Source organism: Dendrobates tinctorius, unplaced genomic scaffold (assembly GCF_039654945.1).
Source record: "Dendrobates tinctorius isolate UK_male_01 unplaced genomic scaffold, ASM3965494v1 ptg000008l, whole genome shotgun sequence".
NCBI classification, from domain to species: domain Eukaryota; kingdom Metazoa; phylum Chordata; class Amphibia; order Anura; family Dendrobatidae; genus Dendrobates; species Dendrobates tinctorius.
The window spans coordinates 19,178,918-19,198,137 of NW_027361676.1; the positions used below are offsets into that span (position 1 = coordinate 19,178,918).

General features: G+C 44.7%; 1 long non-coding RNA gene across 3 annotated transcripts in view; it reads right to left on the bottom strand.

The window, feature by feature from the left end:
* Nucleotides 1–970: 970 nt before the first annotated feature.
* Nucleotides 971–19,220, bottom strand: part of LOC141089444 (uncharacterized) — a 60,340-nt gene continuing 42,090 nt past the window's right edge. For 2 of the 3 annotated variants that reach the window (XR_012232293.1, XR_012232290.1), the window contains 4 exons: nucleotides 18,582–18,641; nucleotides 8,289–8,401; nucleotides 2,189–2,341; nucleotides 971–2,102 (listed from right to left, as the gene is read on the bottom strand). This is a non-coding gene — a long non-coding RNA (uncharacterized lncRNA). The remainder of the gene's footprint in view (nucleotides 2,103–2,188; nucleotides 2,342–8,288; nucleotides 8,402–18,581; nucleotides 18,642–19,220) is intronic. The other variant, XR_012232292.1, reaches the window with a different exon arrangement.

A 19,220-nucleotide genomic window follows, 5' to 3' on the forward strand; every position in this document is an offset into this window, starting at 1 on the left:
TGTTTTCATCTTGCTTCACCATCATTATATGTTGGGGGCTGCCTATTGCTTTGGGGTCTGCTCTGGGGCAGTCAGTTTTTCCCTTTTCTCTCTTTAGGCTTATGTAGATCTCGGGCTGTGACGAGGTGTCTAGGATCACCGTAGGAAAACTCCACGGCTACTGCTAGTTGTGTGATAGGATTAGGGGTCTGCAATCCGCTAATTTCCAACCTCTCTGATTTTCTGGGCTGAGCTTGTGTTTTGATTTTTCCTCCTCGGTGACGCAATCATAACAACTTCCATTATGGCTCGGCAGCTACGCACCAACCAGTTGGATCTACCACCACCACGCCAGCTACCAGGCTCCACTCAAGAATCTGTCCCTTATGTCCTTGTGGCAGATGAGGCGTTTCAGTTAACGCGCAATGTCATGAGGCCATATCCCCGGCACAACCTTGACCACCGGCACAGAATTTTTAACTTGCGCCTATCACGTGCTCGGCGACTGATGGAGTGTTCCTTTGGCATTTTTTGTGCTAAATGGCGGGTCCTACAGTCTGCCATTCAGCTGAGTGAACAAAATGTTAATGAAGTAGTTAAAGCCGGTGTGGTTCTTCATAACTTCACCAGGATACATGATTGTTCCTCCTCTGCTGGTGTTGTGCGTGGGTTGGACAATGTGCGTAGGGCGAGACCACCTATCAACCCTCAACGTAGACCACTCTCTGGCCTCAAAGTGCGTGATATTTTCACAAATTACTTTATGTCACCTGAGGGGGAAACTTCTTGGCAAGAGCATGCTGTGTCTATGCTATAATTTATTTGTTTATGTGTGTCTAAATATATATATTTCAACCCTTTCTGATTCTATGACTGTTTAATTGCATTGGTAAGCGTATGTTAGTATGCTGATACAGTTTTTTATAATTGAGACAGAGACGTAAAATGTAGTAGACAAATGTTTACTTTTTTTTTGGTTTGTTAAGCAAAACATATTTTTGCCATATGTTAAATGTGGCAATGGGCCACATTGGCCTTTGTGCAGATGTGAACATTCAAAATCACATTTTTGGACATATAAAACCCAAACAATACCATTAGGCATTAACAAAATGGTGACATTATAAATTTTGGAACGTCGGGGGAGGAGAAGGCGGAAGACCAGCCTGTGCTTGCTGCTGGCTACTTTGCCCAACTTGCCCATCGCCCTGTTTGGGGGCACACTGTTGCCCATGATGTGGGTAGTGTACTGCCTCCTGGGGTTATGCTTGGTACTGGCTAGAGTGATACTGGAGAGGGGCCTCTTGTTGGGTCTGGTAGGCCCGTGTCTCATACCCACCAATATAGCCATATCGTCCCCAACCAGGTTGGGACCAGCCTCCAACACTGGGTGGTAACAAGTGGCCATATTGGTGAGGTTGGCTAGAGCCAGACATATGTGACTGCTGTTGTAAAGGTTGGATAGGGGGAGGAAGGGGGTGAGGTGTAGGCCCACGTATTTGAGGATCCTCAGAGCATGCTGGAGCAAGCATGTGTGTGGGGTGTCTAAGGCGCATTAGATTTCTGGGTGAAAGCTGCCATCTCTCCAGATATTCAAACAACTCATCTGGGGTATTGGGGTGTGTGCTTACATCAAGCAGGATCTGAAAACATCCTCGAATACGGAGCCTCACCTCACGGGAAAGGGCACGAAGATAAAGGGCCAGGCTGCGTGAGTTTGCCTCCTCGCCATCATCATTATTCACTGAGCCAAATAGTTGAGTACCCCTGTGTCAACATTGGTACAGGTATCTTGGACAGGGATCTGGCACCTTCTTTTTCCTGGCCGGGATGGTCCAGCAGGCTGTGGGAAGCCCCGGATCTGGGCAGTTGGGTTGCTGCTAATGTTGCCCTTCTCCTCCTGTCTGGCTGATGGTGCAGCAGCAGATGGTCCTGCTTGTGGATGTGGTCCTGGTGGTGGGGTATGTGGTGCAGGCACTGGGTTTTCCGGGGAGGAATCTTCACCCATGCTTCTTGGAGGGGGAGAAGATGGGCCAGCCACCTCTTCCCCTACAGACCCAGGATCTATGATCGGCTCAGTATCTGAGCCTGTTTCTCTCTCAGTAAGGTTGGAATGAGTTCTGCTATGAAATAGAACAGAGCCAAAAATAAATTTTTTGTTTTGGCCCAGTAAAGTATGTGTGTAATGTGGTGTGAGATATTTACTTACGGTCTCAGATCCAGAATTGGAGCGAGGAATGAGAGCCGGTCATAATATATCTATTTTCTCTTTAGGTGTCCCGCATCACCACTCCTGGCCCGCTGCTGACGTTCCCGCCTGTATTGGTCGCGGATGCTCGCCACCGTCTCATCACATCTCCCACTGCAATGTGACAGGAAATATTCTCAATTTCACATATTTGCTAGATCAAAATTGCTACCAGTAGCCTAGGCATGTGGCCTTCTAGGGTGTGCTTTCTATCCATATGGTGGCATATATAATTGGGTCATCTAGGCCAGATACACAGGGTCACAATAGTTCAGGTATCAAGTAACTACACTTAATAACTTGGTTGGCTAGGAGGAAGAGGAGCTTGTGGCCTGGGCAAAATTATGGCAAATTATGGCATTGTAAAACCATGGGTCACATAAAAATCTACCCGCCTCATGAGGCAAAACACATTATTATCAGTATCATCAAATGGTAGGATAAACCCTAACAAATTGTGCGCTCTATCCGTGCAATCATGTCTTTTTACTCCAATTTTAAGTTAGTACCATATTTCTGCATATACTGTATAGTTATATTATTTCACAGAAAAAGGAAAGTCCAGCTCAAGGAGTAAAATCCAGAATTTTCTTTATTTGTTTCATTAAAATACAAGCATAGCTGCTATAGTCATCATTGCGGTTTTTACCCTGGCATGGGATAGCCGCACAGAGAGTGCCCAGGAGGTTCTGTACGTGTTTCGAGAGGTATACGCTCTTTGACTCAGAGTATACCGTATACCGCTCGAAACGCGTACAGAACCTCCTGGGCACTCTCTGTGCGACTACCCATGTCAGGGTAAAAACCGCAATAATGACTATAGCAGCTATGCTTGTATTTTAATGAAACAAATAAAGAAAATTCTGGATTTTACTCCTTGAGCTGGACTTTCCTTTTTCTGTGAAGTATTTCAAGACGTCCAAGTGGAGACGTGTCCTTGCTCGGACCTTGCTGCAGCATCAATGAGGGGTGAGCTGAACTAAATCCTTTTTTTTTTCCAATGTATAGTTATATTATGCAAGTCCATCTTAATGAGAAAAGACATGGTTCCCGGTTTGAGCCACCAAAGCACATACCATAATAATAAAAATATGGTACTATTTTAAAATTGTGGAAATATGATGGTATATGGTACTGAGTGCCACTATCCTGGTGTCCTTATTTTTAATCTTTATATATGTAGATTTGTAATTTTCAAATGTGCTAATAAAAATTTTTGTATGACTTCTTATAAAAAACTCCTTTGGTTCTCCTGTTTCTGAATATGCTGATATTGGAGTTAGTTTCTTGAGTAGCCAGGTGAATCTCATTTGGAGAACTGAGCAATATGAGTCTGGGTTTTTGTTTATTGCCCATTCAAATTGTAGGCTTGCAGCCCTGGAGAGACATGTTTGTCCATTTATGTAGGCTTTTTAGCCCGAAACTGGCATGCACAGTAGGATAGGGAAGGGTTATGAATATGATAGGACACATCAGAAAAGTGTCGCCTTGCTGTGGTTAACAGAAGTTGTCAGTTGTCTTTACATAGGACATGATATTGTTGGTTCACTAGTGCATTCAAAAACATTACCACCTACACTACATACCCCTTGAACACCAAGCCTAATCCCTCTTCCACCACGGCCTCACTTTTTCCCAGTCATGTTGCTCAAATAGTGTGGTAGGGGCAGATTTTAAACTCTGCACCATTTCTGCAAACAGCTGAATTTCAGCAGCAGTAAATTACAAGGTGAAATATGGCGTGCTGAATCATGTTAGTCACAGAAGAAAAAATTGTTTGCGTGTCGATGAGGCCTTTATGACAAACAAGACATGTTTCACACAATTTTTTTGTGGCTTGTGGAATAGGCTTCTATGACAGACTAGATACTACAAGCAATTTGAAAGTGAAATGTCCCCTAGTGCACGACGTTAGTAACAGAAGAATTTTTGAGGAGGCTTGTGGATCAAGACTCTATAACAGACTAGATGCTACAAGCAATTTGAAAGTGAGATGTCCCCTACTGTACTACGTTAGTAACACAAGAATTTGGGGGGGCTATGGATGAGGCCGCTATCACAGACTAAATGCTACAAACAATTTGAAAGTGAGATGTCCCCTTCTGTACGACATTAGTACATTAGTAACAGAAGAATTTTTTTGAGGCCTGTGGATTGGTCCTCTATAGTAGACTATATACTACAAACAATTTGAAAGTGAGATGTCCCCTACTGTACAATGTTTTGGCCTACCAAATCCCTACACAGACAAGTGGCAACAGGCAAAAACTGCGACCTAAGAAGATACAAAGAGGTGGCACCCGGTCCTACTCCATGGCTAACCTACAGAATGTGGCAGCTGACCCCTACAGCGGGTAAGCTGCTAAGGCCCAAAGGAGGGATGAAAAATGCAGGCAGGCACTGTAGGGACTCTGGAACCACGGGTGCAGATGGTACTGGCTGAGGAACAGAAAAGCAATGGCAGGTGCAGGCTGGACCATGTTAGACAGATGTGTGCCGGCAGGTGCGATCTGGACTGACTGATGGACAGAAGAGCACAGACAGGTACAAGCAGATGGGCACAGACAGGTAAGAGCAGGCAGGTACAGGGTAGACAAGTAGACAGATGGATCTGGTGAACCTGACAACTAGCAAGCATGCAAAGCAAACTAACAATGTTGCTCAATTACCTCCTTATTGGAGGAGAAGCCTTAAACAGAAGATGTCGCCAAGCTATAGGTTGGGAATACCTTAGGTTGCTGCGGGCGGTCCCTTTAAGAGGGAGGGAGTGTGCGAGTGTGCCCTCTAAGCATAGTTCCCAGTCCTATAACTGAATGTTGGTGGACATCAACACATAGGGGGCAAGATGAGGAGGTGGTGTGTGAGTGGGAGACACTGAATGTCCTGTCTGTTAGGTGCGAGGAGATCCAACAAAGGGCCAAGTCTGTAATGTCAACAAAATAGAAAGTCTGTAGTTAGATGGAATGGTCCACTGTGTCAAAGACAGATGCCAGCTCCAGGAGAAGGAGGAGGACAAACTCACGTCGCTTTCATTTGTTGGTTAGTAGGTCATTGGTGACTATAGTCAGGGCAGTTTCAGTGGAATGGTGTGGTCTGAAATCAGATTGTACGTGGTCAAAGAGGGAGGAAAAGCAGAGTTGGGAGGACAGTTGAAAATGGACATTTTGTTTCAGTAGTTTGGTAGCATAGGGAAGAAATAATATGGGGTGAAAGGTAGTCACAGAGGATGGGTCAAGGGTGGACTTTTTGAGAATGGGTGTATTCGAGGTATGTTTTCAAGCTGCCACAATAATAAACTTGTACATTAAATAACATAAACAAAGCGCCAGTAGGTAAAAAAAAATAGTAAGGGGTTATGGGATGTAACAAAAGAAAAATGATCAGTTCACTGTAACCAATAACATAATAACATAGTTATTAAGATTGAATGAAAACTTTAAGTCCATCTAGTTCAACCCATATCCTAACCTAACATGCCCTAACATGTTGATCCAGAGGAAGGCAAAAAAAAATAAAATAAGGACCATAATCACTTAAAAAAATATATATTTTTATTTTTTTGCTGGACAACTGTTTTAACAAAAAAATTATGTAGATTTTTATGCCTCTACACCATCCACCTGGAGAAGGGATGGATGTCTAACTTAAAATTAGACAGTAAAGGTCAAAAAGGTGAACCTACATTGCAATCTAAATTTAAATATAACTGCTCTTCATCAAAAGAAAGGATAATAGATAAGTACTGATTTACTTTTAATGATGTTTGGAATTGGATCTATTCTTTTAGTTTCACATGAGACCTAGTTGGACGTTTTGGACCCCTTGGGTCGAAATAGGTTTGATGTGGTACTAAACTAATGAGCGTAATCTAAGCGATCTCATGTTTGTTAACTGCTTCCTCCTATGCAAAAAATTAGATTTTGCTGCAAGGAATTCCCAATGCCTTAATGTCAGACTTGTATGCATTAGAAACAATTGGCAGATAATAGTATCCAAAATATAGACAAAATCAATCCCATGAAGTATTTGGCATTCAAGCAAGAGATCAGAACTTCAGAGTTTAATATAATAATCAAACAAGACGTTAGAGCAGGCAAGAGACATGATCACGATATACTGTAAGTCATGTTGGTAACTAGTTTGGGTTCCAAGGACGACATCTGCAAGGAATTTGTATGTTTTGTCACTTTCCTCTGGGTTCTCTGGTTTCCTCCCACACTCCAAGACAAACTGATAGGGAATTTAGAATGTGAGCCCCAATGGGGACAGTGCCGATAATGTCTGTAAAGTGCTGTGGAATTAATGGCGCTAAATAAGCGAGTAAAAAGAATAAAACAAAATAGCCGAGGTGGGGAGAAATCATGAGATATGTTGTTCTACTGAAGGTTTGGAATAAAGTGTATAACAGAATTACTTGAGGATGTGACATAAAGTATCTTTCGATTTGTTTTAAGAGTCAACTGGCCTTTACTAGTCTGGTATTTAAAGACTTGGTTCATATTCTGCCTTTCAAGTAAATTTTGGTCCTTGCAATATATCTGACACATTTTCCCACTTCAAAAATTTAGTTTTAGTCCTTCTCAATATTATATCTATGTAGCATGGGACAGAATAGCATCAAGCTGTGTTCGAGTCATGACTCTATAAAAGAATTATTAAAAATATAAATAAATAATTTCTTTGATGAGCCAAAACAAATCTTGATAGTTTACTCTGCAGCTGTGTGAGGGTTGATGAACACTCTTATTTAATCTTGGAAACTATTGCAATGAGTCTACTGGTTATGAAGGCTTTAAGGGAAATACATTCTCAATGGGGGGTCTGAGCTGAGATATAATGTTCTCAATTAAAATTAATTGAGGCCATACAGCAGGGTCTTTCAGCAAAAGCTTCTTTTAGCCTTTATGACCCCCCCACCAACTTCAAAATTATATTCTGTACATACAATATTATGGTTGGAACATGCATAATTTACAGTACAGTATATGTTTGGGGCAAGATAAAGAAGTAGATTAAAGGATCCTGTCTATCTTGACACTGATGGACAGATGAGCCAAATATCAGTCACCAAGGAAAACCTTTTCAATTTAATTTTTTTTTACAATTTAATTTTTAGTAATAGACCTTCTGGCATGGTGGAAATTGATATTGAAGGACTAATGTCTGGGTTCCCTCTCCATCAATCATGTTCCTGTGAGGTGGCAAGGGTGGTGGTCATGGTGAGGAGCAGCTGTCTCGGTACACCCTGGCACCCAAGGAATAAAACAATATGTCCTATATGTTATGTGATTTGGGTGCAATGCAAGTCAATCACTTTTAAGTTGGAGTTCTCCTCAGGTTGCATCCCGATTACAGATATCATCACACACTGACAGAATGCATCATTTTATACATAACATGTATCCGTGTTACCAGGAAGGGATGTAGGGCATGGCTTGACCCCAGCACACCCTTACATATATCCCTCCTAAAACATGGTCGTCCCCGACAATACGGTACTGGTAGGATATATCAGAAATATAACATCATGTTAAAACATTTCTTAGCCACAAAAATTCTTATACTCTACGTAAGGTCCATTTTTATTCTCTCTGGTGCATCTCTGACCCTGTTCCTGGTCAGGACTGGTACCCGTCCCACTTGGTTTGGACCCTGGAATGTACCGTTCAAGTCTCTTTATTAACCTGGCCCTTTGGCCAACAATACACATTATTCTGCAGACATATGGGTACAGTCCCTTATAACCTGGTACTACGCTTGGGTTTTCCATTTAGTACTACGCATCCACTTGACCCTGGTCCCTCCACCATGGGGACCATGATGCAGCATGTCTGAGTACTTTTGCCAACACGGGTCCACATGACTACCGATCCATTTTCTTAGTGACCCCGGAAGAGTGTCCAAGTTCCTATTTCAACTCAGGTCCAACTGACCCCGATCCCCTTGCTCCTGGGACCTGGACACACATCCGGTTCACTTTAAGACAGTCCTTTTCCTGTTCCGAGTATTCAAATACAGGAAGTAAGTGCGAACAAACAAAATGGCCCAGTGGCCAACTTACCACAGCTCCAACAGTCTAGGAGCTCTCACAGTTCATGTAGTCATGACCCAACTCATTCCTCGGGTCTTCCTGTTCAGGTTTTCCTGTCTCTTTCCTTTTTACAGAGTATGTCCCTTTAAAAAAAAATAGTGCTGCTCTTAAACACATGTGGAGAAAATTCAAGTTAAATAACAACAGTTCATGGCTAATAGAGCACAGTCCATAGAAATCCGCACACAGTACGTTTTTATTACAAAGGGTGAATGACTCCATTTGGGGGATTAGTCCCATAATCCAGCAGGGAATGCGCAAACGTGCACAAAAGAACTTGGAGTTAGGGGAAAAACACTCAAAACTTGCTCAACTGTGGCCGCACTGACCTCACTATATGTTTCCTTTAACTTCTGCCAACTCTGGCCTGCACCAGTATCCTTCGGGTGCATTCCAGGTCTCTTCCCCTTTAAGAGATGTGGTACAGTTTCTCACGCATATATTTTTTTTGTGCAACTAGCACAACATTCTTCAAGGGACAGCCTTTACTCAGTGTCCTTGCAGATGGCATATTGTGCTAATCCCTGCCCCTGCACTTAGATGATGGTATTGCTCAAGGATATGCTGGAGAAGGACTCTCTGCTGCTTATTCAACTCCTCCCTCCAGCAGACAGTTGGCCCGGCAACCTTAGGGCCACCCGCTTTTGTGGCCCAGCTTCTGCCACTACTTCATTTGAAAACATCACCGCTCTAGGTGTTGTCACTGCGACCATAACAGGCAGCCACATGATATGTCGGGCCTCTCTCGCACGCCAGTATTCCATACTGAAAATCATGGTGACCGTGATGGCGTATGGTTCCCTGGGACCCTCCTTTTTTATAAAGGCCACCCGGTCCAACTCCAGCAGGTGACCCTCATACCAAACGGACTCGGCATTCACATAAACCTTCTCACTGGTCCCAGATTCTTGGATGAACCCGTATCCTTTAGAGGAGTAGAAGTATTTTATCAGGCCGCTTGTCATCTGGCCAGCCATGACTATGCCTCCAGGACGCTGCAGCTCTTGTATAATGCAATGCTCCCATCACTTCTTCTCTTCCATAACCCCAATATCCACCTAACTTCTTCAGCAGTGAGTACCCGGGACTCTCCTTGTTACCTGATGGATTGTGAGGCAGGGGCAGGAGCTAAGGTAGATGTTGGACTCGCCACCCATGATGCATCTGCCTGGGATGATCCTCTGCTCCATCCACATGAGTTCGGGGCCACAGCTGGGACTGCTTCATGGCTGCTCGATCTGGATATTCTGACCTCTTCTTCCTCCTGTTGCTGCATTTCTGTAGATTGCATGCTCAGCAATGGCACTGCACTGTCCTCCACGCAGACTCCTTCTTCCGACCTCTCCCCTTCCATGGGTGAAGCCACTTCCGGTTGCTCCGCTCATTCAGCTTCGAACTCCTATCCCTGCTGTAGGGGATGGAGCTTCTTCTTTCTTTGCCGTGCCCACCGTGGGCAGACACCACTCACAAGGGTATGTGATCTGGGCTCAGTCCATTGCCTCTGCCGAGCAGATTTTCACACCTTTTTACTTGCGAGACACCCACGATGGGCGGATCTTTCACCTGCCTCTGTGCCATCACGTGCAATTTTAGTGTCTCTAATGGCTGCCATCTTTGTAACATAGTAACATAGTAGCATAATTAGTGAGGCCGAAAAAAGACATTTGTCCATCCAGTTCAGCCTATATTCCATCAGAATAAATACCCAGATCTAAGTCCTTCTAAAGAACCTAATAACTGTAAGATACAATATTGTTACGCTCCAGGAAGACATCCAGGCCACTCTTGAACCCCTCAACTGAGTTCACCATCATCATCTCCTCAGTGAATTCCAGATTCCCATTGCCCTAACAGTAAAGAATCCTCTTCTATGTTGGTGGAAAAACCTTTTCTCCTCCAGATGCAGAGAATGCTCCCTTGCGCCCGTCACCTTCCTTGGTATAAATAGATCCTCGGAGAGATATTTGGGTACATGCGTAAAGTGAGCATTTCAATCGCCGCGATTCAGCAGAAATAATGGACATGCTGTGGATTTTACCGCTATGCGATTCTGCAGCGGTAAAATCCGCAGCATGGGCACAGCAACTACGGAATCCCATAGGATTGCATGGGGATGCATTTTATTAGCGTTTTTTAAGCGTTTCCACTGCTGCGGAAATGCAAAGAAAAAACAACGTGGGCACACAGCCTATTATATTAGCTTTTTCCTCATCATCTACTGTACAACTATTCTTTCCTTACAATTTTTTTAAGGGGCCAACACTTTAAGTTTTTATTCTTTTAATATTAAAATAGTTGAAGAACAGTTTCGGATTAGTTTTACTCTCCTTAGCAATGTGTTTCTCTGTTTCCTTTTTGGCAGTTTTAACTAATTTTTTTTAGATAAAGTATTTTTCTCCCTATAGTTTTTTAGAACTTCATCGGTGCCATCCTGCTTTATTAGTTTAGATGTTTTCTTTTTAATGTTAATTTCTCCTCTTACTTCTTCGTTTAGCCACATTGGGTTTTTCCTATTTCTTGTCCTTTTATTCCCACAAGGTATAAACCACTTACAGTGCCTATTTAGGATGTTCTTAAACATTTCCCATTTATTTTCTGTATTCTTATTTCTGAGGACATTGTCCCTCTCAACCAGATTTAGGGCATCTCTAAGCTGGTCAAACTTTGTCTTCCTAAAGTTCAGTGTTTTTGTGACTCACTGACAAGTCCCCCTAGCAAAAGACTGTGAAACTATACAATATTGTGGTCGCTATTTCATAAATGCCCGAGACCTGCATATTTGTTATTCTGTCAGGTGTATTAGATAGTATTATGTCTAAAAGTGCTGCTCCTCTGGTTGGATTCTGCACCAATTGCGAAAGATAATTTTTCTTGGTTATTAGCAGAAACCTGTTGTCTTTATGGGTTTCGATGGTCTCTGTTTCCCAGTTAATAACCTTGTAGTTAAAGTCTCCCATAACAAGGAACTCATTATGGGTTGCAGCTTCATCTATCTGACTTAGTAGTAGACATTCCATTGTAGTGAAACCTCCACCAGGGGGAGCTGGTGAGGGAAGAGAGGTTACACACTAAGAGCAGCAACCCTGAGCAACAGCACAGGTGCCATAGGTAACGAGAGAGAATAGTCAGACGAACCGAGTCAGAAACTAGCAGGAGCAGATGTACCAGATGGAGCAGCAATACACGTAGTCAAAATACCAAGCCGAGAGTCAGAAAGCCAGAACATGAGCACGGGGTCCAAAACGTGAGACATAATACGTGGTCGGGGTACAAGCCGGGGAGTCAGATGCCAGAGAGGGAACGTAACAGCAGAGATGAATACCAAGAGACGGGGTCAGAAATCAGTCCGGGTCATATACGTGAATATCAGACAAAGGCAGGAGGAACACCAAGGTACAAGGGTCAGAGGCTCTAAACTGGAATCTTGAGCTATCACTAACTATGGTCAGCAGTCTGTGAGAGACTGAAATAGCCCAGCTAGCTCCAGAACGAGGCTGAGGAGATTAACTCCCGCATGACCAGTCCGGAGTGAAGACAGCAGAAAATAAACTCCGGACTGGACCATGACAGTACCCCCCTCTCAATGGGGGGGGCCACTGGACCCCCAGGCTTCCCTGGATGATGAGCGTGAAAGGCCCGGACCAACCGATCCGCATGGACCAAATGCACCGGCACCCATGACCGATCCTCAGGACCATATCCTTTCCAATGGACCAAGTACTGAAGTGAACGACGGAGCATACGAGAATCCACCACCTGTTCCACCTCATACTCGGTCTGACCATCTACCATAACAGGCAGAGGGTGCAAGGGAGACTCATCAGAGGAAGGCACCGACGGCTTCAGAAGCGCTTTATGGAACACATTAGAAATCCGTAATGACGGAGGCAAATGCAGGTGAAAGGCCACAGGATTAATCACCTCTAAAATCTCATACGGACCAATAAACTTGGGACCCAACTTAGCAGAGGGAATTCTCAGCCTTATGTTTTTGGTGGATAACCATACCTTATCCCCCACCTGATAAGTCGCCCCCACTGAGCGTCGTTTATCCGCAAAAAATTTATATTTGCCCTGAGCCTCCCCAATGTTTCTCTGAACCTCCCTCCAAACCTCCTCCAACCGCAAAAAGGCCGAATCAGCCCCTGGACACTCCAAATCTAGTCTGGAGAATTCACCAAAATGAGGGTGAAACCCATATGACTTTGTCTATCAGAAGAATATATGGGTATATCGTCAAGTTAAACAACTACAAAGCGTCCAATAAAATCAGAAAAAACATGGTTAATGAAATTCCGGAATACCGCTGGTGCGGTAGTCAAACCGAAGGGCATAGCCAAATTTTCAAACAGACCCTCAGAGGTGAGAAACGCAGTTTTCCATTCATCCCCCTCCCGCATACGGATGAGATTGTATGCTCCCCTGAGGTCCAACTTAGAGAACCACCTGACCCCCAACAATTGATTGTACATATCAGGTATCAGTGGGAGAGGGTAAGCGTTTCTTATGGTTATTTTATTCAATTCTCGAAAATCGAGGCATGGGTGTAAACCACCATCCTTTTTTTTCACAAAAAAGAACCCCGCTGCCATGGGAGAGACAGATGGCCGTATGTGCCCCTTACGGAGGTTCTCAGAGATATACTCCTTCATAGCAGCCCGCTCAGGGCCAGAGAGATTGTACAGCCGGGCTTTGGGCAATTTGGCACTGGGAACAAGATCCACGGCACAATCGAATGGGTGGTGTGGTGGTAGAACCTCAGCCTCCTTTTCGGAGAACACATCCTCAAAATCCTTTAGGTACTCCGGAATATCCTCCAGACTGACGGATGACATAGACACAGTAGCAAGACAATTTTCAGAACAACCAGGTCCCCATTTAACAATATCCCGGGACCCACAGTCAATAACTGGGTTATGCCGTTGCAACCAGGGAAACCCTAACACCAGGCCAGCAGGGAGGTTATCCAAAACAAAGCATGACATGCGCTCCTGGTGTATGGCCCCCACCCCGAGGGTGAATTCTTTAGAAATGAAATGGAGACCATCCTTAGTGAGAGGTGTAGAGTCAATAGCCACAATTTTTAAGGGAGTCCCCAACCTAACTGTCCCTAATCTACAGCGAGCCACCAGCTTAGAGTCAATCAGGTTCAGGGATGACACACAGTCTACAAAAGCCGAAGTATGGAAAAAGCCGTTCTCAACACCAAGTTCCACCTTTAGCAGTATCTTTGAAAAAAAGATGAAGGTACCTGAGAATCTGGGTGACCTCCACAATTATCACCCAGACTCAGCCGCTTATTAGTCGGAGGACAGGAGGGGCAGTCTTTTTTCCAATGTCCGGGATCTCCGCAGTAAAAACATAATTTTCCATCACGTCGCCGTTTCCTCTCTTTCTTCTGGGGGTTGGTGGCTCCCACCTCCATAGGTTCAGATGGAAGCAAAACATCAGGGTTAGCAGGGAAAAATGGAAACCCTCGCTGAGTAGCACCTCTCTCCCGCAGTCTCCGATCCATACGGATAGCCTGAGTCATAGCCTCCTCCAATGAGCTGGAAGGTGGATGGAGAGCCAGAGCGTCCTTCAAGCAATCCGACAGTCCCTTCCTGAGCAGACATCTCAGTGCGGAGTCGTCCCAGGACACCTCAGTGGACCATCGACGGAATTCGGAGCTGTACCATTTGGCTGAGTGCTTCCCTTGCCCCAGACCCAAAATAGTGTCCGCTGCCACCCTAACACGGTCCAGTTCGCAATAGATAAGTCCTAGGGCCTCAAAGAACCTATCTACCGACATCCGTTCAGGGGCAGTAGGGGGCAATGACAAAGCCCAGGATTGGGGACCCTCCCTAAGTAAGGAGATAACAATCCCCACCCGCTGAGTCTCATCCCCAGACGATCGGGGTCTAAGACAAAACCATAATTTACAACTCTCCTTGAATATGTGAAATTTATCTTTTTCGCCAGAAAATGTGTCAGGAAGTTTAACTGAGGGTTCAGGAGAGTGCAAAATAACATCTACAGAGTCACCTGGTGGACAAACAATATGAGAGGTGTTTCCCTGCATGGTCTTAATAGTCTCAGTCAGTTCTTTCTGTAAGTGGGTATGAGACATGACAAGGGACTGATGATTCACAGAAAAGTCCTGCGCCATCTGCGTCAAACTGGACACTTGATCTGCCAAGTTATGCAGCAGATCCATGACCAAAGAAAAAAAAAGTGCAAAATCTCGTTTAAATGTATAAGTTAGTGATAATGTAGTGAAACCCCCACCAGGGGGAGCTGGTGAGGGAAGAGAGGTTACACACTAAGAGCAGCATCCCTGAGCAACAGCACAGGTGCCACAGATAACGAGAGAGAATAGTCAGACGAACCGAGTCGGAAACTAGCAGGAGCAGACGTACCAGAAGGAGCAGCAATACACGTAGTCAAAATACCAAGCCGAGAGTCAGAAAGCCAGAACATGAGCACGGGGTCCAAAACGTGAGACAAAATACGTGGTCGGGGTACAAGCCGGGGAGTCAGAAGCCAGAGAGGGAATGTAACAGCAGAGAGGAATACCAAGAGACGGGGTCAGAAATCAGTCCGGGTCATACACGTGAATATCAGTCAAAGGCAGGAGGAACACCAAGGTACAAGGGTCAGAGGCTCTAAACTGGAAGCTTGAGCTATCACTATCACTGGTCAGCAGTCTGTGAGAGACTGAAATAGCCCAGCTAGCTCCAGAACGAGGCTGAGGAGATTAACTCCCGCATGACCAGTCCGGAGTGAAGACAGCAGAAAATAAACTCTGGACTGGACCATGACATCCATGATTTATGTTATATTTGGGGGTTTGTAACAGACCCCAATAAGAATTTTGTTACTATTTTTCCCTCCATGTATTTCGACCCATATGGACACAACATCATCATTCCCTTCGCTAATATCCTCCCTTAAAGTGGACAAGACTTTACATAAGGACAAACCCCTCCTCCTCTCCAATTTTTACGATCCTTTCTAAACAGACTGTAACCCTCTACGTTATCTGCCCAGTCATAGCTTTCATTTAACCATGTCTCGGTTATTCCCACTATGTCATAGTTACCTGTAGATATTTCTGCTTCTAGTTCTTCCATCTTGTTTGCCATTCTTCTGGCATTTGCAAGCATGCAGTTTAGAGGATTTTGTTTTGTTCCAATCTCCTCCCTGTGGATTGTTTTAGAAATTTTCTTACCTCCCTTCTGAGTACGTTGTCTCAGGTCTTCTTTGTCGCACCTCATATCCTTCATCAGTATATTTTCTGGCTTCATGTTCATATAAATTGTTTTTCTTCCCATCCCCTCTTCTTCTAGTTTAATGCCCTCCTTGTGAGTGTAGCGATTCTTCTGGCGAATGTGTGTTTCCCAGATTTGTTGAGGTGTAGTCCGGCTCTGGCGCGGAGTCTGTCGTACAGGTAATTCACACCGTGGTTCAGGAATTTGAATCCTTGTTGTCTGCACCATTGTCTTAGGTTAGGTTCACATTTGCGTTTGTCAGAGCTGTGGAGGGCTGCGTAGTTCCTCCGTGAAGCTCCGCCACTGCTGCTCCTCCTCCAGTCAGCTCCGCCTAAGTCTGCATGCGGTTTGCGTACCTATCTTTAACATTGGGTATGTCGGCCGTGCTGATGTATGCGGATGCGTCCGCATGCGTCGTTTTGATGACGCGGTGACCACAACAAATTGCAACATGTAGGCCGCATGCAGATGTAGGCGGAGCTGACCGTAGGAGGTGCGACAGTGGGCAGAGCTTCATGGAGGAACTACACAAATGTGAAGCGGGCCTTAGCCAGTTGTTCACCTCAAGGATCCTGTTCCATCTCCTGGTGCCATGCCTGTCTACTGGAAGGATAGAAGAAAAAACTGTCTATGCATCCAGTTCCTTTACTTTCTTCCCTAACTCTTCAATATCCTTGCAGATTGTCGGTAGGTCCTTCCTTGCTGTGTCATTGGTGCCAACATGTATCAGAGGAAATGGGTGGACGTTCTTGGACCTGATGAACTTTGGTATCCTATCAGTCACTTCCTTGATTTTCGCACCTGGGAGGCAGCATACTTCTCTTGTGGTTATGTCTGCTTCTGTGCCTCTCAGTAGTGAGTCTCCCACCAGTACCACTCTTCGTTGCTTCTTGGCTGTACTTTTTGTTGTCACTTCTGGGTGTTGCTGTGTGCCCTTTTCTTCTTTGCTTGCTGGTAGTGCCTCATCTTTAGGTGTGCCTTCTTCATCCTCTACAAGTCATTGGTATCGGTTTCTCAGTTGTGTAGTTGGTGATGTCTCCATGGTCTTCTTGCTTCTTTTGGTCACATGCTTCCACTCATTTGCTTTTGGAGGTTCTCTGACACTTTCTTCACCTTCTGGGTTCAGTAGAGATGCTCCTGCTCTGTCTAGGAAGTCTTCATTTTCTTTGATGCATTTCAAAGTTGCAATTCTTTCTTTTCTTCTAAAAGGGACAATAGTCTACACTTCTGGCAGTGGAAGTTGGATTCTTCTTGTGGTCGATCTATGAACATGTAGCACATGTTTCAGCTCACCATGTAGGTAGTCACATCTGCCATGTTGCTCCTAGATCCTGCTGACTTGCTGGGTATCTTCCTTCTTGTGTAATCTACTGTGTGTAACCTTCTTGTGTAATATGCTGTGTTTTTCCTTCTTGTGTAATCTACTCAATCAGCCAAGCTTTCTTGCAATAATGTCCTAGAGGCAAAATTGGAATATGCAAATTGCCCTCCTCAAGCTTCAATACCTTGTTTGGCAATGCTTTCTTTCCAAGCAGCTGGTTCTGGCTGTACCCAATGATCTTCTTGCTGAGGGTGACGCTTCGCTTTTTTCCAGAAGGCACCTGGAATATGCAAATTGTCCTCCTCAAGCTTCAATATCTCGTTTGGCGATGCTTTCCAAGCAGCTGTTCCCGGCTGTACCCAACGATCTTCTTGCTGAGGGAGACTCTTCGCTTTTCCTAGAAGGCAACTGGAATATGCAAATTGTCCTCCTCAAGCTTCAATCCCTGGTTTGGTGATTCTTTCCAAGCAGCTGGTCCCGGCTGTACCCAACGATCTTCTTGCTGAGAGAATCTCTTCGCTTTTCCCAGAAGGCATCTGGAATATGCAAATTGTCCTCTTCAAGCTTCAATCCCTGGTGTTCCTGGTTTTTGCTATCCCAAGGGTTTATCCACTTTCTGAATGCGAGGAATCTAAATCCTGCCGACTACGCCAATTTTGTGAGGTAGCTAGGGTGGTAGTAATGGCGAGGGGCAGCTGTTCAGGCACACCTTTGCACCCCACAAATAAAACACAATGTCCCATTTGTTGTGTGATTTGTGTGCAATGCAAGACAGTCACTTTTAGGTTGGAGTTCTCAGGTTGTATGGTGACTATTCCAGATATCATCACACTGATTTCTCAGAGTCCAAGTCCATTTTTAACAAAACAACTTTACTCAGACAGTTCAGTTCAGTCACAGCCATGGCACAGTGATTCTCACTGATCATAAGTCCTTTCCTCTGTGCTATCCCTTGCTCTCCTGGCAATCTTTGTTACGGTAATGTATCCTCCAGTACCCCAGCTTCCCGACTAGCCAGACTAGTTCATGTCTGGGGTTTACCGACCATTTTCCCCTCAGAGGGCGAAATAAAGGAAGGCGCTTCCCAACCTTTTTCAGACCGTAGATCTAGGATGTTCCAGGATTTCCCACTGAACCTAGTCGCTGCCGCTTTCACACTGCTCTTGTTCCCTCGTGCTCATATCACTTCCAGCCCAGAGGCCCTGAACTGCTGGACTCCTCTTTTTAAACTTGTTCCTGATAACAACCTTATTGTTCTTCATCCCACTCTCTGACTAAAGGCCCCGTCACACACAGCGATCTCGTTAGCGAGATCTCTGATTTTGTGACGCCACAGCGATCTCACCAGCGAGATCGCTGTGTGTGACGAGGATCAGCGACCGGCCCCCCTGACGGTTAGCGCTGATCGTGCTCGATCGGCCTGGGCCGTTTTTCGATCGCTGGTCTCCTGCTGGCCAGCACGCATCGCTGCGTGTGGCAGTGAGAGACCAACGATCAGTGATGCTGGACACTGGTTTCTAATGTAAACATTGGGTATCCAAACTAGATCCATATACTGTAATTCCCTAACTATATCCATAATCCATAAAGATGCATAACTTACACATTATAAAAACATCATAACATTATAAAACATCCTATTACACAATAAAGCATTATCACATAGTACAACATCTTATACGTAACACATACCTGCTTTAACAGGAAGGGATGCAGGGCATGGCTTGACCCCAGCACACTCTTACACTCCACCTACAAATATACATTATGTGCACAGTTACATACATAATCACATTATGCACTCTTATGAATACCTACAGTATATAAAATGTGTATTTGCTAATATAGGCATGAACAAAAGTTTTGAGATGGACAAAAAATTTGATTTTCACAAAGCTTGCTTCTTCAGTTTTTAAAGCAGCAATTTGCATTAACTCTAGATTGTTGTAAACAGTGTCAGACCAGGTGGTTATTTGACTGTAAGTATGATATTTGCATACATATTGTCGCGTGCTGACCAGATGTTCTTAACCTCTGTAGCGCTGATGTTTCTGCAGGCGGTTGCTCTCCCCCTGCAGAGATGCCATCGCACTCACCACCACGGCCCTCGCCCTGCCTGTGTCTCCTACTTCTGGACTGTAACTGTCTGAGGTGCATGCACTACACGCAGGTCCCTGGGAACTGTGCTAAGGGCGTGCACACACAATTCCCATTTCTTAAAGGGGCCACATGGGTACCTCTAAAGTGTACCCAACCAATAGATGGAGGACACTTTCTATTTAAGACACCTCCTCCAACATGGAGGTGCCTGTGCAATGTTGTGAGTTTGTT